The sequence below is a fragment of the Channa argus genome, unplaced genomic scaffold, assembly GCF_033026475.1.
Source record: "Channa argus isolate prfri unplaced genomic scaffold, Channa argus male v1.0 Contig032, whole genome shotgun sequence".
NCBI classification, from domain to species: Eukaryota; Metazoa; Chordata; class Actinopteri; order Anabantiformes; family Channidae; genus Channa; species Channa argus.
Genome location: NW_027125251.1, coordinates 423,098 through 445,276, shown reverse-complemented (window position 1 = coordinate 445,276; position 22,179 = coordinate 423,098). Strand labels below are relative to the sequence as shown.

The 22,179-nt window shown below is 42.1% G+C and overlaps 24 pseudogenes; all 24 read right to left on the bottom strand.

The window, feature by feature from the left end:
* Positions 1 to 904: 904 nt before the first annotated feature.
* On the bottom strand, positions 905 to 1,023 carry LOC137117030 (5S ribosomal RNA; annotated as a pseudogene).
* Positions 1,024 to 1,274: 251 nt separating this feature from the next.
* LOC137116976 (5S ribosomal RNA) lies at positions 1,275 to 1,393 on the bottom strand (annotated as a pseudogene).
* An 857-nt stretch (positions 1,394 to 2,250) lies between these two features.
* On the bottom strand, positions 2,251 to 2,369 carry LOC137116908 (5S ribosomal RNA; annotated as a pseudogene).
* An 867-nt stretch (positions 2,370 to 3,236) lies between these two features.
* On the bottom strand, positions 3,237 to 3,355 carry LOC137117020 (5S ribosomal RNA; annotated as a pseudogene).
* A 251-nt stretch (positions 3,356 to 3,606) lies between these two features.
* On the bottom strand, positions 3,607 to 3,725 carry LOC137116958 (5S ribosomal RNA; annotated as a pseudogene).
* An 857-nt stretch (positions 3,726 to 4,582) lies between these two features.
* On the bottom strand, positions 4,583 to 4,701 carry LOC137116915 (5S ribosomal RNA; annotated as a pseudogene).
* Positions 4,702 to 5,568: 867 nt separating this feature from the next.
* On the bottom strand, positions 5,569 to 5,687 carry LOC137116800 (5S ribosomal RNA; annotated as a pseudogene).
* An 857-nt stretch (positions 5,688 to 6,544) lies between these two features.
* LOC137116899 (5S ribosomal RNA) lies at positions 6,545 to 6,663 on the bottom strand (annotated as a pseudogene).
* An 857-nt stretch (positions 6,664 to 7,520) lies between these two features.
* On the bottom strand, positions 7,521 to 7,639 carry LOC137116907 (5S ribosomal RNA; annotated as a pseudogene).
* An 857-nt stretch (positions 7,640 to 8,496) lies between these two features.
* Positions 8,497 to 8,615, bottom strand: LOC137116817 (5S ribosomal RNA; annotated as a pseudogene).
* An 857-nt stretch (positions 8,616 to 9,472) lies between these two features.
* LOC137116816 (5S ribosomal RNA) lies at positions 9,473 to 9,591 on the bottom strand (annotated as a pseudogene).
* An 856-nt stretch (positions 9,592 to 10,447) lies between these two features.
* On the bottom strand, positions 10,448 to 10,566 carry LOC137116977 (5S ribosomal RNA; annotated as a pseudogene).
* An 867-nt stretch (positions 10,567 to 11,433) lies between these two features.
* On the bottom strand, positions 11,434 to 11,552 carry LOC137117019 (5S ribosomal RNA; annotated as a pseudogene).
* Positions 11,553 to 11,803: 251 nt separating this feature from the next.
* Positions 11,804 to 11,922, bottom strand: LOC137116798 (5S ribosomal RNA; annotated as a pseudogene).
* Positions 11,923 to 12,789: 867 nt separating this feature from the next.
* LOC137116957 (5S ribosomal RNA) lies at positions 12,790 to 12,908 on the bottom strand (annotated as a pseudogene).
* An 857-nt stretch (positions 12,909 to 13,765) lies between these two features.
* Positions 13,766 to 13,884, bottom strand: LOC137116914 (5S ribosomal RNA; annotated as a pseudogene).
* Positions 13,885 to 14,751: 867 nt separating this feature from the next.
* On the bottom strand, positions 14,752 to 14,870 carry LOC137116797 (5S ribosomal RNA; annotated as a pseudogene).
* An 857-nt stretch (positions 14,871 to 15,727) lies between these two features.
* On the bottom strand, positions 15,728 to 15,846 carry LOC137116898 (5S ribosomal RNA; annotated as a pseudogene).
* An 857-nt stretch (positions 15,847 to 16,703) lies between these two features.
* LOC137116906 (5S ribosomal RNA) lies at positions 16,704 to 16,822 on the bottom strand (annotated as a pseudogene).
* An 857-nt stretch (positions 16,823 to 17,679) lies between these two features.
* Positions 17,680 to 17,798, bottom strand: LOC137116815 (5S ribosomal RNA; annotated as a pseudogene).
* An 857-nt stretch (positions 17,799 to 18,655) lies between these two features.
* Positions 18,656 to 18,774, bottom strand: LOC137116796 (5S ribosomal RNA; annotated as a pseudogene).
* Positions 18,775 to 19,631: 857 nt separating this feature from the next.
* On the bottom strand, positions 19,632 to 19,750 carry LOC137116814 (5S ribosomal RNA; annotated as a pseudogene).
* An 857-nt stretch (positions 19,751 to 20,607) lies between these two features.
* Positions 20,608 to 20,726, bottom strand: LOC137116985 (5S ribosomal RNA; annotated as a pseudogene).
* Positions 20,727 to 21,583: 857 nt separating this feature from the next.
* LOC137116894 (5S ribosomal RNA) lies at positions 21,584 to 21,702 on the bottom strand (annotated as a pseudogene).
* Positions 21,703 to 22,179: the final 477 nt, after the last annotated feature.

Sequence of the window (22,179 nt, the reverse complement as noted above, 5' to 3'; positions counted from 1 at the left end):
TCCATCCACACAAATGCCATCAATCTCCAACCTATTCTGCCGCTGCTCTCCGACCAAATCCACTCCTTTCCCCGTCCTCTTTGCTGAAGTAATCCTCTGCATTGACAAGCCCGGAACTTGCCCGCCATTTCTCTTCTCTCCCTGCTCCACGGCCTGGCGTTTGGTTGCTCCCGCTCCGTACTCTATTTCGGCTGGCATTGCCGTTTCCCCCCGACATCTCATGGTAGGAGCCACAATTTTCACAGCGTCCTCCGTCAATTTACCTCGTCTTTCTCCGCCATTCTCCATTTTACGTAGCTTGGCGAATCGAGTAACACTCGGCAAAAAAACAAAACCAAAATAAAATAAAAAAGAAAAAGGCAAAATGAAAGCGCCCCCGAACGGAGCAAATCCGCCGGGGGGATTAGTAACATAAACAAAATCGAAATCTCTATACTATTTAGTTAAATTACGACAAAAAACACAAGCAAACTGAAAAAGCCCGCCAAAACAGGCTCATGCGCGGGTCCGTCACTGCTCGCTCTAGAGAGAAACCACACCTCTGTCTGCAACCAGGTTTGGGAACCAAAAACAGCAAACAGGTGCTGCTGCCAGAAAGAGCCTCGCTAGCTGTTGGGAACCGTACTTTTAAAACTCCAGGAAGTGTAGGATGGACCAATCAGCTTCCTGTACTGCCCCCCAATCCGGCCAATCAGGCAGGGCACCTATAAGAACAACAAAAAAAAAAAAACACATATGGCCAGGACCGTAACATGGTCTACTAGTAATGAAGCACGATGGTTGACAAACCAATAAAGTATCAAAATAGCAATGAAAGAACAAAATTTGATGAAAATATGGAACAATTTCTATGAATAAATAGGCAGTAACACCAGCTTGTGCTGCCCGTAAACCCAAGCAAAAAAGCTTACAGCACCTGGTATTCCCAGGCGGTCTTCGAACCAAGTACTAACTAGGCCCGGCCTTATTTGGCTGCCGAGATCGGACGAGATCGGGCGCTTAGAGAGCGGTGTGGCCGTAAGCTGCATTTGACATCATCAACAGCTCCTAAAAACGCTGGAGAAGCAGAATGCATGACACTCGCTAAGAAGAAGATAAATGTGGCAAAGTACTAAAACGGTACTGGTCTAGTAGTAAAGAAGCATGATGGTTTACAAACCAATAAAGTAGCAAAACAGCAATGAAATAACAAAATTTGATGAAAATATAGAACAATTTCTATGAATAAATAGGCAGTAACACCAGCTTGTGCTGCCCGTAAACCCAAGCAAAAAAGCTTACAGCACCTGGTATTCCCAGGCGGTCTTCCTACCAAGTACTAACCAGGCCCGGCTCTATTTAGCTGCCGAGATCGGACGAGATCGGGCGCTTAGACAGCGGTGTGGCCAAAAGCTGCATTTGACATCATCAACAGCTCTTAAAAACGCTGGAGAAGCAGAATGCATGACACTTGCTAAGAAGAAGATAAATGTGGCAAAGTACAAAGTACTATAACTGTACTGGTCTGTTACGCCCCTGTCTAGGGGGTCAGGGTGCAACATACAAAGGTAAATTAGCATGTTCCCTCTCTGATCCCCAAACCAAAATCCAGGATCGAGATGTTCCAACAGAATGATATTTATTTTAAACGAAAGAAAGTGTCAAACAAAACATGACACTACAACTCAGGGCGAACCAAGGCCAACATAATAAACAAAATAAGCCATTTCCCACAGAAAGTGCTAGCTAGCCCGATAGAAATAAACAATCCAAAAGACAGTCGCTAACCCTAACTCCCAAATGTGAAAACAGTCCAAAGAAAATGGCAGTTCACCCCTACAGATCTAATACTATTTACAAAATATACAATTTATAAACAAAACCACGGCACACAACCTAACAATTCAAAAATGCTAAATAAGGTTTGGAAACCAAGAACAGCAAACAGGTGCTGCTGCCAGAAAGAGCCTCGCTAGCTGTTGGGAACCGTACTTTTAAAACTCCAGGAAGTGTAGGATGGACCAATCAGCTTCCTGTACTGCCCCCCAATCCGGCCAATCAGGCAGGGCACCTATAAGAACAACAAAATAAAAACAACACATATGGCCAGGACCGTAACATGGTCTACTAGTAATGAAGCACGATGGTTGACAAACCAATAAAGTAGAAAAACAGCAATGAAAGAACAAAATTTGATGAAAATATAGAACAATTTCTATGAATAAATGGGCAGTAACACCAGCTTGTGCTGCCCGTAAACCCAAGCAAAAAAGCTTACAGCACCTGGTATTCCCAGGCGGTCTTCCTACCAAGTACTAACCAGGCCCGGCTCTATTTGGCTGTCGAGATCGGACGAGATCGGGCGCTTAGAGAGCGGTGTGGCCGTAAGCTGCATTTGACATCATCAACAGCTCTTAAAAACCCTGGAGAAGCAAAATGCATGACACTTGCTAAGAAGAAGATAAATGTGGCAAAGTACAAAGTACTATAACTGTACTGGTCTGTTACGCCCCTGTCTAGGGGGTCAGGGTGCAACATACAAAGATAAATTAGCATGTTCCCTCTCTGATCCCCAAACCAAAATCCAGGATTGAGATGTTCCAACAGAATGATATTTATTTTAAACGAAAGAAAGTGTCAAACAAAACATGACACTACAACTCAGGGCGAACCAAGGCCAACATAATAAACAAAATAAGCCATTTCCCACAGAAAGTGCTAGCTAGCCTGATAGAAATAAACAATCCAAAAAACAGTCGCTAACCCTAACTCCCTATTGTGAAAACAAGAGAAAACAATCAAAAGAAAATGGCAGTTCACCCCTACAGATCTAATACTATTTACAAAATATACAATTTATAAACAAAACCACGGCACAAAACCTAACAATTCAAAAATGCTAAATAAGGTTTGGAAACCAAGAACAGCAAACAGGTGCTGCTGCCAGAAAGAGCCTCGCTAGCTGTTGGGAACCGTACTTTTAAAACTCCAGGAAGTGTAGGATGGACCAATCAGCTTCCTGTACTGCCCCCCAATCCGGCCAATCAGGCAGGGCACCTATAAGAACAACAAAATAAAAACAACACATATGGCCAGGACCGTAACATGGTCTACTAGTAATGAAGCACGATGGTTGAAAAACCAATAAAGTAGCAAAACCGCAATGAAAGAACAAAATTTGATGAAATTATAGAACAATTTCTATGAATAAATAGGCAGTAACACCAGCTTGTGCTGCCCGTAAACCCAAGCAAAAAAGCTTACAGCACCTGGTATTCCCAGGCGGTCTTCCTACCAAGTACGAACAAGGCCCGGCCCTATTTGGCTGCCGAGATCGGACGAGATCGGGCGCTTCGAGAGCAGTGTGGCCGTAAGCTGCATTTGATATCATCAACAGCTCCTAAAAACGCTGGAGAAGCAGAATGCATGACATTCGCTAAGAAGAAGATACATGTGGCAAAGTACTAAAACGGTACCGGTCTAGTAGTAAAGAAGCACGATGGTTGACAAACCAATAAAGTAGCAAAACAGCAATGAAAGAACAAAATTTGATGAAAATGTAGAACAATTTCTATGAATAAATAGGCAGTAACACCAGCTTGTGCTGCCCGTAAACCCAAGCAAAAAAGCTTACAGCACCTGGTATTCCCAGGCGGTCTTCCTACCAAGTACTAATCAGGCCAAGCTCTATTTGGCTGCCGAGATCGGACGAGATCGGGCGCTTAGAGAGCGGTGTGGCCGTAAGCTGCATTTGACATCATCAACAGCTCTTAAAAATGCTGGAGAAGCAGAATGCATGACACTCGCTAAGAAGAAGATAAATGTGGCAAAGTACAAAGTACTATAACTGTACTGGTCTGTTACGCCCCTGTCTAGGGGCTCAGGGTGCAACATACAAAGATAAATTAGCATGTTCCCTCTCCGATCCCCAAACCAAAATCCAGGATCGAGATGTTCCAACAGAATGATATTTATTTTAAACGAAAGAAAGTGTCAAACAAAACATGACACTACAACTCAGGGCGAACCAAGGCCAACATAATAAACAAAATAAGCCATTTCCCACAGAAAGTGCTAGCTAGCCTGATAAAAATAAACAAACCAAAAGACAGTCGCTAACCCTAACTCCCTAATGTGAAAACAGTCCAAAGAAAATGGCAGTTCACCCCTACAGATTTAATACTATTTACAAAATATACAATTTATAAACAAAACCACGGCACAAAACCTAACAATTCAAAAATGCTAAATAAGGTTTGGAAACCAAGAACAGCAAACAGGTGCTGATGCCAGAAAGAGCCTCGCTAGCTGTTGGGAACCGTACTTTTAAAACTCCAGGAAGTGTAGGATGGACCAATCAGCTTCCTGTACTTCCCCCAAATCCGGCCAATCAGGCAGGGCACCTATAAGAACAAGAAAATAAAAACAACACATATGGCCAGGACCGTAACATGGTCTACTAGTAATGAAGCACGATGGTTGGCAAACCAATAAAGTAGCAAAACAGCAATGAAAGAACAAAATTTGATGAAAATATAGAACAATTTCTATGAATAAATAGGCAGTAACACCAGCTTGTGCTGCCCGTAAACCCAAGCAAAAAAGCTTACAGCACCTGGTATTCCCAGGCGGTCTTCCTACCAAGTACTAACCAGGCCCGGCCCTATTTGGCTGCCGAGATCGGACGAGATCGGGCGCTCAGAGAGCGGTGTGGCCGTAAGCTGCATTTGACATCATCAACAGCTCTTAAAAACGCTGGAGAAGCAGAATGCATGACACTTGCTAAGAAGAAGATAAATGTGGCAAAGTACAAAGTACTATAACTGTACTGGTCTGTTACGCCCCTGTCTAGGGGGTCAGGGTGAAACATACAAAGATAAATTTGCATGTTCCCTCTCCGATCCTCAAACCAAAATCCAGGATTGAGATGTTCCAACAGAATGATATTTATTTTAAACGAAAGAAAGTGTCAAACAAAACATGACACTACAACTCAGGGCGAACCAAGGCCAACATAATAAACAAAATAAGCCATTTCCCACAGAAAGCGCTAGCTAGCCTGATAGAAATAAACAAACCAAAAGACAGTCGCTAACCCTAACTCCCTAATGTGAAAACAAGAGAAAACAATCAAAAGAAAATGGCAGTCCACCCCTACAGATTTAATACTATTTACAAAATATACAATTTATAAACAAAACCACGGCACAAAACCTAACAATTCAAAAATGCTAAATAAGATTTGGAAACCAAGAACAGCAAACAGGTGCTGATGCCAGAAAGAGCCTCGCTAGCTGTTGGGAACCGTACTTTTAAAACTCCAGGAAGTGTAGGATGGACCAATCAGCTTCCTGTACTGCCCCCAAATCCGGCCAATCAGGCAGGGCACCTATAAGAACAAGAAAATAAAAACAACACATATGGCCAGGACCGTAACATGGTCTACTAGTAATGAAGCACGATGGTTGGCAAACCAATAAAGTAGCAAAACAGCAATGAAAGAACAAAATTTGATGAAAATATAGAACAATTTCTATGAATAAATAGGCAGTAACACCAGCTTGTGCTGCCCGTAAACCCAAGCAAAAAAGCTTACAGCACCTGGTATTCCCAGGCGGTCTTCCTACCAAGTACTAACCAGGCCCGGCTCTATTTGGCTGCCGAGATCGGACGAGATCGGGCGCTTAGAGAGCGGTGTGGCCGTAAGCTGCATTTGACATCATCAACAGCTCTTAAAAACGCTGGAGAAGCAGAATGCATGACACTTGCTAAGAAGAAGATAAATGTGGCAAAGTACAAAGTACTATAACTGTACTGGTCTGTTACGCCCCTGTCTAGGGGGTCAGGGTGAAACATACAAAGATAAATTTGCATGTTCCCTCTCCGATCCTCAAACCAAAATCCAGGATTGAGATGTTCCAACAGAATGATATTTATTTTAAACCAAAGAAAGTGTCAAACAAAACATGACACTACAACTCAGGGCGAACCAAGGCCAACATAATAAACAAAATAAGCCATTTCCCACAGAAAGCGCTAGCTAGCCTGATAGAAATAAACAAACCAAAAGACAGTCGCTAACCCTAACTCCCTAATGTGAAAACAGTCCAAAGAAAATGGCAGTTCACCCCTACAGATTTAATACTATTTACAAAATATACAATTTATAAACAAAACCACGGCACAAAACCTAACAATTCAAAAATGCTAAATAAGGTTTGGAAACCAAGAACAGCAAACAGGTGCTGATGCCAGAAAGAGCCTCGCTAGCTGTTGGGAACCGTACTTTTAAAACTCCAGGAAGTGTAGGATGGACCAATCAGCTTCCTGTACTTCCCCCAAATCCGGCCAATCAGGCAGGGCACCTATAAGAACAAGAAAATAAAAACAACACATATGGCCAGGACCGTAACATGGTCTACTAGTAATGAAGCACGATGGTTGGCAAACCAATAAAGTAGCAAAACAGCAATGAAAGAACAAAATTTGATGAAAATATAGAACAATTTCTATGAATAAATAGGCAGTAACACCAGCTTGTGCTGCCCGTAAACCCAAGCAAAAAAGCTTACAGCACCTGGTATTCCCAGGCGGTCTTCCTACCAAGTACTCACCAGGCCCGGCTCTATTTGGCTGCCGAGATCGGACGAGATCGGGCGCTTAGAGAGCGGTGTGGCCGTAAGCTGCATTTGACATCATCAACAGCTCTTAAAAACGCTGGAGAAGCAGAATGCATGACACTTGCTAAGAAGAAGATAAATGTGGCAAAGTACAAAGTACTATAACTGTACTGGTCTGTTACGCCCCTGTCTAGGGGGTCAGGGTGAAACATACAAAGATAAATTTGCATGTTCCCTCTCCGATCCTCAAACCAAAATCCAGGATTGAGATGTTCCAACAGAATGATATTTATTTTAAACGAAAGAAAGTGTCAAACAAAACATGACACTACAACTCAGGGCGAACCAAGGCCAACATAATAAACAAAATAAGCCATTTCCCACAGAAAGCGCTAGCTAGCCTGATAGAAATAAACAAACCAAAAGACAGTCGCTAACCCTAACTCCCTAATGTGAAAACAGTCCAAAGAAAATGGCAGTTCACCCCTACAGATTTAATACTATTTACAAAATATACAATTTATAAACAAAACCACGGCACAAAACCTAACAATTCAAAAATGCTAAATAAGGTTTGGAAACCAAGAACAGCAAACAGGTGCTGATGCCAGAAAGAGCCTCGCTAGCTGTTGGGAACTGTACTTTTAAAACTCCAGGAAGTGTAGGATGGACCAATCAGCTTCCTGTACTTCCCCCAAATCCGGCCAATCAGGCAGGGCACCTATAAGAACAAGAAAATAAAAACAACACATATGGCCAGGACCGTAACATGGTCTACTAGTAATGAAGCACGATGGTTGGCAAACCAATAAAGTAGCAAAACAGCAATGAAAGAACAAAATTTGATGAAAATATAGAACAATTTCTATGAATAAATAGGCAGTAACACCAGCTTGTGCTGCCCGTAAACCCAAGCAAAAAAGCTTACAGCACCTGGTATTCCCAGGCAGTCTTCCTACCAAGTACTAACCAGGCCCGGCTCTATTTGGCTGCCGAGATCGGACGAGATCGGGCGCTTAGAGAGCGGTGTGGCCGTAAGCTGCATTTGACATCATCAACAGCTCTTAAAAACGCTGGAGAAGCAGAATGCATGACACTTGCTAAGAAGAAGATAAATGTGGCAAAGTACAAAGTACTATAACTGTACTGGTCTGTTACGCCCCTGTCTAGGGGGTCAGGGTGAAACATACAAAGATAAATTTGCATGTTCCCTCTCCGATCCTCAAACCAAAATCCAGGATTGAGATGTTCCAACAGAATGATATTTATTTTAAACGAAAGAAAGTGTCAAACAAAACATGACACTACAACTCAGGGCGAACCAAGGCCAACATAATAAACAAAATAAGCCATTTCCCACAGAAAGCGCTAGCTAGCCTGATAGAAATAAACAAACCAAAAGACAGTCGCTAACCCTAACTCCCTAATGTGAAAACAGTCCAAAGAAAATGGCAGTTCACCCCTACAGATTTAATACTATTTACAAAATATACAATTTATAAACAAAACCACGGCACAAAACCTAACAATTCAAAAATGCTAAATAAGGTTTGGAAACCAAGAACAGCAAACAGGTGCTGATGCCAGAAAGAGCCTCGCTAGCTGTTGGGAACCGTACTTTTAAAACTCCAGGAAGTGTAGGATGGACCAATCAGCTTCCTGTACTTCCCCCAAATCCGGCCAATCAGGCAGGGCACCTATAAGAACAAGAAAATAAAAACAACACATATGGCCAGGACCGTAACATGGTCTACTAGTAATGAAGCACGATGGTTGGCAAACCAATAAATTAGCAAAACAGCAATGAAAGAACAAAATTTGATGAAAATATAGAACAATTTCTATGAATAAATAGGCAGTAACACCAGCTTGTGCTGCCCGTAAACCCAAGCAAAAAAGCTTACAGCACCTGGTATTCCCAGGCGGTCTTCCTACCAAGTACTAACCAGGCCCGGCCCTATTTGGCTGCCGAGATCGGACGAGATCGGGCGCTTAAAGAGCGGTGTGGCCGTAAGCTGCATTTGACATCATCAACAGCTCTTAAAAACGCTGGAGAAGCAGAATGCATGACACTTGCTAAGAAGAAGATAAATGTGGCAAAGTACAAAGTACTATAACTGTACTGGTCGGTTACGCCCCTGTCTAGGGGCTCAGGGTGCAACATACAAAGATAAATTAGCATGTTCCCTCTCCGATCCCCAAACCAAAATCCAGGATCGAGATGTTCCAACAGAATGATATTTATTTTAAACGAAAGAAAGTGTCAAACAAAACATGACACTACAACTCAGGGCGAACCAAGGCCAACATAATAAACAAAATAAGCCATTTCCCACAGAAAGTGCTAGCTAGCCTGATAGAAATAAACAAACCAAAAGACAGTCGCTAACCCTAACTCCCTAATGTGAAAACAGTCCAAAGAAAATGGCAGTTCACCCCTACAGATTTAATACTATTTACAAAATATACAATTTATAAACAAAACCACGGCACAAAACCTAACAATTCAAAAATGCTAAATAAGGTTTGGAAACCAAGAACAGCAAACAGGTGCTGATGCCAGAAAGAGCCTCGCTAGCTGTTGGGAACCGTACTTTTAAAACTCCAGGAAGTGTAGGATGGACCAATCAGCTTCCTGTACTTCCCCCAAATCCGGCCAATCAGGCAGGGCACCTATAAGAACAAGAAAATAAAAACAACACATATGGCCAGGACCGTAACATGGTCTACTAGTAATGAAGCACGATGGTTGGCAAACCAATAAAGTAGCAAAACAGCAATGAAAGAACAAAATTTGATGAAAATATAGAACAATTTCTATGAATAAATAGGCAGTAACACCAGCTTGTGCTGCCCGTAAACCCAAGCAAAAAAGCTTACAGCACCTGGTATTCCCAGGCGGTCTTCCTACCAAGTACTAACCAGGCCCGGCCCTATTTGGCTGCCGAGATCGGACGAGATCGGGCGCTTAAAGAGCGGTGTGGCCGTAAGCTGCATTTGACATCATCAACAGCTCTTAAAAACGCTGGAGAAGCAGAATGCATGACACTTGCTAAGAAGAAGATAAATGTGGCAAAGTACAAAGTACTATAACTGTACTGGTCGGTTACGCCCCTGTCTAGGGGCTCAGGGTGCAACATACAAAGATAAATTAGCATGTTCCCTCTCCGATCCCCAAACCAAAATCCAGGATCGAGATGTTCCAACAGAATGATATTTATTTTAAACGAAAGAAAGTGTCAAACAAAACATGACACTACAACTCAGGGCGAACCAAGGCCAACATAATAAACAAAATAAGCCATTTCCCACAGAAAGTGCTAGCTAGCCTGATAGAAATAAACAAACCAAAAGACAGTCGCTAACCCTAACTCCCTAATGTGAAAACAGTCCAAAGAAAATGGCAGTTCACCCCTACAGATTTAATACTATTTACAAAATATACAATTTATAAACAAAACCACGGCACAAAACCTAACAATTCAAAAATGCTACATAAGATTTGGAAACCAAGTACAGCAAACAGGTGCTGATGCCAGAAAGAGCCTCGCTAGCTGTTGGGAACCGTACTTTTAAAACTCCAGGAAGTGTAGGATGGACCAATCAGCTTCCTGTACTGCCCCCCAATCCGGCCAATCAGGCAGGGCACCTATAAGAACAACAAAATAAAAACAACACATATGGCCAGGACCGTAACATGGTCTACTAGTAATGAAGCACGATGGTTGACAAACCAATAAAGTAGCAAAACCGCAATGAAAGAACAAATTTGATGAAAATATAGAACAATTTCTATGAATAAATAGGCAGTAACACCAGCTTGTGCTGCCCGTAAACCCAAGCAAAAAAGCTTACTGCACCTGGTATTCCCAGGCGGTCTTCCTACCAAGTACTAACCAGGCCCGGCTCTATTTGGCTGCCGAGATCAGACGAGATCGGGCGCTTCGAGAGCAGTGTGGCCGTAAGCTGCATTTGATATCATCAACAGCTCCTAAAAATGCTGGAGAAGCAGAATGCATGACACTCGCTAAGAAGAAGATAAATGTGGCAAAGTACAAAGTACTATAACTGTACTGGTCTGTTACGCCCCTGTCTAGGGGGTCAGGGTGCAACATACAAAGATAAATTAGCATGTTCCCTCTCTGATCCCCAAACCAAAATCCAGGATTGAGATGTTCCAACAGAATGATATTTATTTTAAACGAAAGAAAGTGTCAAACAAAACATGACACTACAACTCAGGGCGAACCAAGGCCAACATAATAAACAAAATAAGCCATTTCCCACAGAAAGTGCTAGCTAGCCTGATAGAAATAAACAATCCAAAAAACAGTCGCTAACCCTAACTCCCTATTGTGAAAACAAGAGAAAACAATCAAAAGAAAATGGCAGTTCACCCCTACAGATCTAATACTATTTACAAAATATACAATTTATAAACAAAACCACGGCACAAAACCTAACAATTCAAAAATGCTAAATAAGGTTTGGAAACCAAGAACAGCAAACAGGTGCTGCTGCCAGAAAGAGCCTCGCTAGCTGTTGGGAACCGTACTTTTAAAACTCCAGGAAGTGTAGGATGGACCAATCAGCTTCCTGTACTGCCCCCCAATCCGGCCAATCAGGCAGGGCACCTATAAGAACAACAAAATAAAAACAACACATATGGCCAGGACCGTAACATGGTCTACTAGTAATGAAGCACGATGGTTGAAAAACCAATAAAGTAGCAAAACCGCAATGAAAGAACAAAATTTGATGAAATTATAGAACAATTTCTATGAATAAATAGGCAGTAACACCAGCTTGTGCTGCCCGTAAACCCAAGCAAAAAAGCTTACAGCACCTGGTATTCCCAGGCGGTCTTCCTACCAAGTACGAACAAGGCCCGGCCCTATTTGGCTGCCGAGATCGGACGAGATCGGGCGCTTCGAGAGCAGTGTGGCCGTAAGCTGCATTTGATATCATCAACAGCTCCTAAAAACGCTGGAGAAGCAGAATGCATGACATTCGCTAAGAAGAAGATACATGTGGCAAAGTACTAAAACGGTACCGGTCTAGTAGTAAAGAAGCACGATGGTTGACAAACCAATAAAGTTGCAAAACAGCAATGAAAGAACAAAATTTGATGAAAATATAGAACAATTTCTATGAATAAATAGGCAGTAACACCAGCTTGTGCTGCCCGTAAACCCAAGCAAAAAAGCTTACAGCACCTGGTATTCCCAGGCGGTCTTCCTACCAAGTACTAACCAGGCCCGGCTCTATTTGGCTGCCGAGATCGGACGAGATCGGGCGCTTAGAGAGCGGTGTGGCCGTAAGCTGCATTTGACATCATCAACAGCTCTTAAAAACGCTGGAGAAGCAGAATGCATGACACTTGCTAAGAAGAAGATAAATGTGGCAAAGTACAAAGTACTATAACTGTACTGGTCTGTTACGCCCCTGTCTAGGGGGTCAGGGTGCAACATACAAAGATAAATTAGCATGTTCCCTCTCCGATCCCCAAACCAAAATCCAGGATCGAGATGTTCCAACAGAATGATATTTATTTTAAACGAAAGAAAGTGTCAAACAAAACATGACACTACAACTCAGGGCGAACCAAGGCCAACATAATAAACAAAATAAGCCATTTCCCACAGAAAGTGCTAGCTAGCCTGATAGAAATAAACAAACCAAAAGACATTCGCTAACCCTAACTCCCTAATGTGAAAACAAGAGAAAACAATCAAAAGAAAATGGCAGTCCACCCCTACAGATTTAATACTATTTACAAAATATACAATTTATAAACAAAACCACGGCACAAAACCTAACAATTCAAAAACGCTAAATAAGGTTTAGAAACCAAGAACAGCAAACAGGTGCTGATGCCAGAAAGAGCCTCGCTAGCTGTTGGGAACCGTACTTTTAAAACTCCAGGAAGTGTAGGATGGACCAATCAGCTTCCTGTACTGCCCCCCAATCCGGCCAATCAGGCAGGGCACCTATAAGAACAAGAAAATAAAAACAACACATATGGCCAGGACCGTAACATGGTCTACTAGTAATGAAGCACGATGGTTGGCAAACCAATAAAGTAGCAAAACAGCAATGAAAGAACAAAATTTGATGAAAATGTAGAACAATTTCTATGAATAAATAGGCAGTAACACCAGCTTGTGCTGCCCGTAAACCCAAGCAAAAAAGCTTACAGCACCTGGTATTCCCAGGCGGTCTTCCTACCAAGTACTAATCAGGCCAAGCTCTATTTGGCTGCCGAGATCGGACGAGATCGGGCGCTTAGAGAGCGGTGTGGCCGTAAGCTGCATTTGACATCATCAACAGCTCTTAAAAACGCTGGAGAAGCAGAATGCATGACACTCGCTAAGAAGAAGATAAATGTGGCAAAGTACAAAGTACTATAACTGTACTGGTCTGTTACGCCCCTGTCTAGGGGCTCAGGGTGCAACATACAAAGATAAATTAGCATGTTCCCTCTCCGATCCCCAAACCAAAATCCAGGATCGAGATGTTCCAACAGAATGATATTTATTTTAAACGAAAGAAAGTGTCAAACAAAACATGACACTACAACTCAGGGCGAACCAAGGCCAACATAATAAACAAAATAAGCCATTTCCCACAGAAAGTGCTAGCTAGCCTGATAAAAATAAACAAACCAAAAGACAGTCGCTAACCCTAACTCCCTAATGTGAAAACAGTCCAAAGAAAATGGCAGTTCACCCCTACAGATTTAATACTATTTACAAAATATACAATTTATAAACAAAACCACGGCACAAAACCTAACAATTCAAAAATGCTAAATAAGGTTTGGAAACCAAGAACAGCAAACAGGTGCTGATGCCAGAAAGAGCCTCGCTAGCTGTTGTGAACCGTACTTTTAAAACTCCAGGAAGTGTAGGATGGACCAATCAGCTTCCTGTACTTCCCCCAAATCCGGCCAATCAGGCAGGGCACCTATAAGAACAAGAAAATAAAAACAACACATATGGCCAGGACCGTAACATGGTCTACTAGTAATGAAGCACGATGGTTGGCAAACCAATAAAGTAGCAAAACAGCAATGAAAGAACAAAATTTGATGAAAATATAGAACAATTTCTATGAATAAATAGGCAGTAACACCAGCTTGTGCTGCCCGTAAACCCAAGCAAAAAAGCTTACAGCACCTGGTATTCCCAGGCGGTCTTCCTACCAAGTACTAACCAGGCCCGGCCCTATTTGGCTGCCGAGATCGGACGAGATCGGGCGCTCAGAGAGCGGTGTGGCCGTAAGCTGCATTTGACATCATCAACAGCTCTTAAAAACGCTGGAGAAGCAGAATGCATGACACTTGCTAAGAAGAAGATAAATGTGGCAAAGTACAAAGTACTATAACTGTACTGGTCTGTTACGCCCCTGTCTAGGGGGTCAGGGTGAAACATACAAAGATAAATTTGCATGTTCCCTCTCCGATCCTCAAACCAAAATCCAGGATTGAGATGTTCCAACAGAATGATATTTATTTTAAACGAAAGAAAGTGTCAAACAAAACATGACACTACAACTCAGGGCGAACCAAGGCCAACATAATAAACAAAATAAGCCATTTCCCACAGAAAGCGCTAGCTAGCCTGATAGAAATAAACAAACCAAAAGACAGTCGCTAACCCTAACTCCCTAATGTGAAAACAAGAGAAAACAATCAAAAGAAAATGGCAGTCCACCCCTACAGATTTAATACTATTTACAAAATATACAATTTATAAACAAAACCACGGCACAAAACCTAACAATTCAAAAATGCTAAATAAGATTTGGAAACCAAGAACAGCAAACAGGTGCTGATGCCAGAAAGAGCCTCGCTAGCTGTTGGGAACCGTACTTTTAAAACTCCAGGAAGTGTAGGATGGACCAATCAGCTTCCTGTACTGCCCCCAAATCCGGCCAATCAGGCAGGGCACCTATAAGAACAAGAAAATAAAAACAACACATATGGCCAGGACCGTAACATGGTCTACTAGTAATGAAGCACGATGGTTGGCAAACCAATAAAGTAGCAAAACAGCAATGAAAGAACAAAATTTGATGAAAATATAGAACAATTTCTATGAATAAATAGGCAGTAACACCAGCTTGTGCTGCCCGTAAACCCAAGCAAAAAAGCTTACAGCACCTGGTATTCCCAGGCGGTCTTCCTACCAAGTACTAACCAGGCCCGGCTCTATTTGGCTGCCGAGATCGGACGAGATCGGGCGCTTAGAGAGCGGTGTGGCCGTAAGCTGCATTTGACATCATCAACAGCTCTTAAAAACGCTGGAGAAGCAGAATGCATGACACTTGCTAAGAAGAAGATAAATGTGGCAAAGTACAAAGTACTATAACTGTACTGGTCTGTTACGCCCCTGTCTAGGGGGTCAGGGTGAAACATACAAAGATAAATTTGCATGTTCCCTCTCCGATCCTCAAACCAAAATCCAGGATTGAGATGTTCCAACAGAATGATATTTATTTTAAACGAAAGAAAGTGTCAAACAAAACATGACACTACAACTCAGGGCGAACCAAGGCCAACATAATAAACAAAATAAGCCATTTCCCACAGAAAGCGCTAGCTAGCCTGATAGAAATAAACAAACCAAAAGACAGTCGCTAACCCTAACTCCCTAATGTGAAAACAGTCCAAAGAAAATGGCAGTTCACCCCTACAGATTTAATACTATTTACAAAATATACAATTTATAAACAAAACCACGGCACAAAACCTAACAATTCAAAAATGCTAAATAAGGTTTGGAAACCAAGAACAGCAAACAGGTGCTGATGCCAGAAAGAGCCTCGCTAGCTGTTGGGAACCGTACTTTTAAAACTCCAGGAAGTGTAGGATGGACCAATCAGCTTCCTGTACTTCCCCCAAATCCGGCCAATCAGGCAGGGCACCTATAAGAACAAGAAAATAAAAACAACACATATGGCCAGGACCGTAACATGGTCTACTAGTAATGAAGCACGATGGTTGGCAAACCAATAAAGTAGCAAAACAGCAATGAAAGAACAAAATTTGATGAAAATATAGAACAATTTCTATGAATAAATAGGCAGTAACACCAGCTTGTGCTGCCCGTAAACCCAAGCAAAAAAGCTTACAGCACCTGGTATTCCCAGGCGGTCTTCCTACCAAGTACTCACCAGGCCCGGCTCTATTTGGCTGCCGAGATCGGACGAGATCGGGCGCTTAGAGAGCGGTGTGGCCGTAAGCTGCATTTGACATCATCAACAGCTCTTAAAAACGCTGGAGAAGCAGAATGCATGACACTTGCTAAGAAGAAGATAAATGTGGCAAAGTACAAAGTACTATAACTGTACTGGTCTGTTACGCCCCTGTCTAGGGGGTCAGGGTGAAACATACAAAGATAAATTTGCATGTTCCCTCTCCGATCCTCAAACCAAAATCCAGGATTGAGATGTTCCAACAGAATGATATTTATTTTAAACGAAAGAAAGTGTCAAACAAAACATGACACTACAACTCAGGGCGAACCAAGGCCAACATAATAAACAAAATAAGCCATTTCCCACAGAAAGCGCTAGCTAGCCTGATAGAAATAAACAAACCAAAAGACAGTCGCTAACCCTAACTCCCTAATGTGAAAACAGTCCAAAGAAAATGGCAGTTCACCCCTACAGATTTAATACTATTTACAAAATATACAATTTATAAACAAAACCACGGCACAAAACCTAACAATTCAAAAATGCTAAATAAGGTTTGGAAACCAAGAACAGCAAACAGGTGCTGATGCCAGAAAGAGCCTCGCTAGCTGTTGGGAACTGTACTTTTAAAACTCCAGGAAGTGTAGGATGGACCAATCAGCTTCCTGTACTTCCCCCAAATCCGGCCAATCAGGCAGGGCACCTATAAGAACAAGAAAATAAAAACAACACATATGGCCAGGACCGTAACATGGTCTACTAGTAATGAAGCACGATGGTTGGCAAACCAATAAAGTAGCAAAACAGCAATGAAAGAACAAAATTTGATGAAAATATAGAACAATTTCTATGAATAAATAGGCAGTAACACCAGCTTGTGCTGCCCGTAAACCCAAGCAAAAAAGCTTACAGCACCTGGTATTCCCAGGCAGTCTTCCTACCAAGTACTAACCAGGCCCGGCTCTATTTGGCTGCCGAGATCGGACGAGATCGGGCGCTTAGAGAGCGGTGTGGCCGTAAGCTGCATTTGACATCATCAACAGCTCTTAAAAACGCTGGAGAAGCAGAATGCATGACACTTGCTAAGAAGAAGATAAATGTGGCAAAGTACAAAGTACTATAACTGTACTGGTCTGTTACGCCCCTGTCTAGGGGGTCAGGGTGAAACATACAAAGATAAATTTGCATGTTCCCTCTCCGATCCTCAAACCAAAATCCAGGATTGAGATGTTCCAACAGAATGATATTTATTTTAAACGAAAGAAAGTGTCAAACAAAACATGACACTACAACTCAGGGCGAACCAAGGCCAACATAATAAACAAAATAAGCCATTTCCCACAGAAAGCGCTAGCTAGCCTGATAGAAATAAACAAACCAAAAGACAGTCGCTAACCCTAACTCCCTAATGTGAAAACAGTCCAAAGAAAATGGCAGTTCACCCCTACAGATTTAATACTATTTACAAAATATACAATTTATAAACAAAACCACGGCACAAAACCTAACAATTCAAAAATGCTAAATAAGGTTTGGAAACCAAGAACAGCAAACAGGTGCTGATGCCAGAAAGAGCCTCGCTAGCTGTTGGGAACCGTACTTTTAAAACTCCAGGAAGTGTAGGATGGACCAATCAGCTTCCTGTACTTCCCCCAAATCCGGCCAATCAGGCAGGGCACCTATAAGAACAAGAAAATAAAAACAACACATATGGCCAGGACCGTAACATGGTCTACTAGTAATGAAGCACGATGGTTGGCAAACCAATAAAGTAGCAAAACAGCAATGAAAGAACAAAATTTGATGAAAATATAGAACAATTTCTATGAATAAATAGGCAGTAACACCAGCTTGTGCTGCCCGTAAACCCAAGCAAAAAAGCTTACAGCACCTGGTATTCCCAGGCGGTCTTCCTACCAAGTACTAACCAGGCCCGGCCCTATTTGGCTGCCGAGATCGGACGAGATCGGGCGCTTAAAGAGCGGTGTGGCCGTAAGCTGCATTTGACATCATCAACAGCTCTTAAAAACGCTGGAGAAGCAGAATGCATGACACTTGCTAAGAAGAAGATAAATGTGGCAAAGTACAAAGTACTATAACTGTACTGGTCGGTTACGCCCCTGTCTAGGGGCTCAGGGTGCAACATACAAAGATAAATTAGCATGTTCCCTCTCCGATCCCCAAACCAAAATCCAGGATCGAGATGTTCCAACAGAATGATATTTATTTTAAACGAAAGAAAGTGTCAAACAAAACATGACACTACAACTCAGGGCGAACCAAGGCCAACATAATAAACAAAATAAGCCATTTCCCACAGAAAGTGCTAGCTAGCCTGATAGAAATAAACAAACCAAAAGACAGTCGCTAACCCTAACTCCCTAATGTGAAAACAGTCCAAAGAAAATGGCAGTTCACCCCTACAGATTTAATACTATTTACAAAATATACAATTTATAAACAAAACCACGGCACAAAACCTAACAATTCAAAACTGCTAAATAAGGTTTGGAAACCAAGAACAGCAAACAGGTGCTGATGCCAGAAAGAGCCTCGCTAGCTGTTGGGAACTGTACTTTTAAAACTCCAGGAAGTGTAGGATGGACCAATCAGCTTCCTGTACTTCCCCCAAATCCGGCCAATCAGGCAGGGCACCTATAAGAACAAGAAAATAAAAACAACACATATGGCCAGGACCGTAACATGGTCTACTAGTAATGAAGCACGATGGTTGGCAAACCAATAAAGTAGCAAAACAGCAATGAAAGAACAAAATTTGATGAAAATATAGAACAATTTCTATGAATAAATAGGCAGTAACACCAGCTTGTGCTGCCCGTAAACCCAAGCAAAAAAGCTTACAGCACCTGGTATTCCCAGGCGGTCTTCCTACCAAGTACTAACCAGGCCCGGCTCTATTTGGCTGCCGAGATCGGACGAGATCGGGCGCTTAGAGAGCGGTGTGGCCGTAAGCTGCATTTGACATCATCAACAGCTCTTAAAAACGCTGGAGAAGCAGAATGCATGACACTTGCTAAGAAGAAGATAAATGTGGCAAAGTACAAAGTACTATAACTGTACTGGTCTGTTACGCCCCTGTCTAGGGGGTCAGGGTGAAACATACAAAGATAAATTTGCATGTTCCCTCTCCGATCCTCAAACCAAAATCCAGGATTGAGATGTTCCAACAGAATGATATTTATTTTAAACGAAAGAAAGTGTCAAACAAAACATGACACTACAACTCAGGGCGAACCAAGGCCAACATAATAAACAAAATAAGCCATTTCCCACAGAAAGCGCTAGCTAGCCTGATAGAAATAAACAAACCAAAAGACAGTCGCTAACCCTAACTCCCTAATGTGAAAACAGTCCAAAGAAAATGGCAGTTCACCCCTACAGATTTAATACTATTTACAAAATATACAATTTATAAACAAAACCACGGCACAAAACCTAACAATTCAAAAATGCTAAATAAGGTTTGGAAACCAAGAACAGCAAACAGGTGCTGATGCCAGAAAGAGCCTCGCTAGCTGTTGGGAACCGTACTTTTAAAACTCCAGGAAGTGTAGGATGGACCAATCAGCTTCCTGTACTTCCCCCAAATCCGGCCAATCAGGCAGGGCACCTATAAGAACAAGAAAATAAAAACAACACATATGGCCAGGACCGTAACATGGTCTACTAGTAATGAAGCACGATGGTTGGCAAACCAATAAAGTAGCAAAACAGCAATGAAAGAACAAAATTTGATGAAAATATAGAACAATTTCTATGAATAAATAGGCAGTAACACCAGCTTGTGCTGCCCGTAAACCCAAGCAAAAAAGCTTACAGCACCTGGTATTCCCAGGCGGTCTTCCTACCAAGTACTAACCAGGCCCGGCCCTATTTGGCTGCCGAGATCGGACGAGATCGGGCGCTTAAAGAGCGGTGTGGCCGTAAGCTGCATTTGACATCATCAACAGCTCTTAAAAACGCTGGAGAAGCAGAATGCATGACACTTGCTAAGAAGAAGATAAATGTGGCAAAGTACAAAGTACTATAACTGTACTGGTCGGTTACGCCCCTGTCTAGGGGCTCAGGGTGCAAAATACAAAGATAAATTAGCATGTTCCCTCTCCGATCCCCAAACCAAAATCCAGGATCGAGATGTTCCAACAGAATGATATTTATTTTAAACGAAAGAAAGTGTCAAACAAAACATGACACTACAACTCAGGGCGAACCAAGGCCAACATAATAAACAAAATAAGCCATTTCCCACAGAAAGTGCTAGCTAGCCTGATAGAAATAAACAAACCAAAAGACAGTCGCTAACCCTAACTCCCTAATGTGAAAACAGTCCAAAGAAAATGGCAGTTCACCCCTACAGATTTAATACTATTTACAAAATATACAATTTATAAACAAAACCACGGCACAAAACCTAACAATTCAAAAATGCTACATAAGATTTGGAAACCAAGTACAGCAAACAGGTGCTGATGCCAGAAAGAGCCTCGCTAGCTGTTGGGAACCGTACTTTTAAAACTCCAGGAAGTGTAGGATGGACCAATCAGCTTCCTGTACTGCCCCAAAATCCGGCCAATCAGGCAGGGCACCTATAAGAACAAGAAAATAAAAACAACACATATGGCCAGGACCGTAACATGGTCTACTAGTAATGAAGCACGATGGTTGGCAAACCAATAAAGTAGCAAAACAGCAATGAAAGAACAAAATTTGATGAAAATATAGGACAATTTCTATGAATAAATAGGCAGTAACACCAGCTTGTGCTGCCCGTAAACCCAAGCAAAAAAGCTTACTGCACCTGGTATTCCCAGGCGGTCTTCCTACCAAGTACTAACCAGGCCCGGCCCTATTTGGCTGCCGAGATCGGACGAGATCGGGCGCTCAGAGAGCGGTGTGGCCGTAAGCTGCATTTGACATCATCAACAGCTCTTAAAAACGCTGGAGAAGCAGAATGCATGACACTTGCTAAGAAGAAGATAAATGTGGCAAAGTACAAAGTACTATAACTGTACTGGTCTGTTACGCCCCTGTCTAGGGGGTCAGGGTGAAACATACAAAGATAAATTTGCATGTTCCCTCTCCGATCCTCAAACCAAAATCCAGGATTGAGATGTTCCAACAGAATGATATTTATTTTAAACGAAAGAAAGTGTCAAACAAAACATGACACTACAACTCAGGGCGAACCAAGGCCAACATAATAAACAAAATAAGCCATTTCCCACAGAAAGCGCTAGCTAGCCTGATAGAAATAAACAAACCAAAAGACAGTCGCTAACCCTAACTCCCTAATGTGAAAACAGTCCAAAGAAAATGGCAGTTCACCCCTACAGATTTAATACTATTTACAAAATATACAATTTATAAACAAAACCACGGCACAAAACCTAACAATTCAAAAATGCTAAATAAGGTTTGGAAACCAAGAACAGCAAACAGGTGCTGATGCCAGAAAGAGCCTCGCTAGCTGTTGGGAACCGTACTTTTAAAACTCCAGGAAGTGTAGGATGGACCAATCAGCTTCCTGTACTTCCCCCAAATCCGGCCAATCAGGCAGGGCACCTATAAGAACAAGAAAATAAAAACAACACATATGGCCAGGACCGTAACATGGTCTACTAGTAATGAAGCACGATGGTTGGCAAACCAATAAAGTAGCAAAACAGCAATGAAAGAACAAAATTTGATGAAAATATAGAACAATTTCTATGAATAAATAGGCAGTAACACCAGCTTGTGCTGCCCGTAAACCCAAGCCAGAAAGCTTACAGCACCTGGTATTCCCAGGCGGTCTTCCTACCAAGTACTAACCAGGCCCGGCCCTATTTGGCTGCCGAGATCGGACGAGATCGGGCGCTTAAAGAGCGGTGTTGCCGTAAGCTGCATTTGACATCATCAACAGCTCTTAAAAACGCTGGAGAAGCAGAATGCATGACACTTGCTAAGAAGAAGATAAATGTGGCAAAGTACAAAGTACTATAACTGTACTGGTCTGTTACGCCCCTGTCTAGGGGCTCAGGGTGCAACATACAAAGATAAATTAGCATGTTCCCTCTCCGATCCCCAAACCAAAATCCAGGATCGAGATGTTCCAACAGAATGATATTTATTTTAAACGAAAGAAAGTGTCAAACAAAACATGACACTACAACTCAGGGCGAACCAAGGCCAACATAATAAACAAAATAAGCCATTTCCCACAGAAAGCGCTAGCTAGCCTGATAGAAATAAACAAACCAAAAGACAGTCGCTAACCCTAACTCCCTAATGTGAAAACAGTCCAAAGAAAATGGCAGTTCACCCCTACAGATTTAATACTATTTACAAAATATACAATTTATAAACAAAACCACGGCAC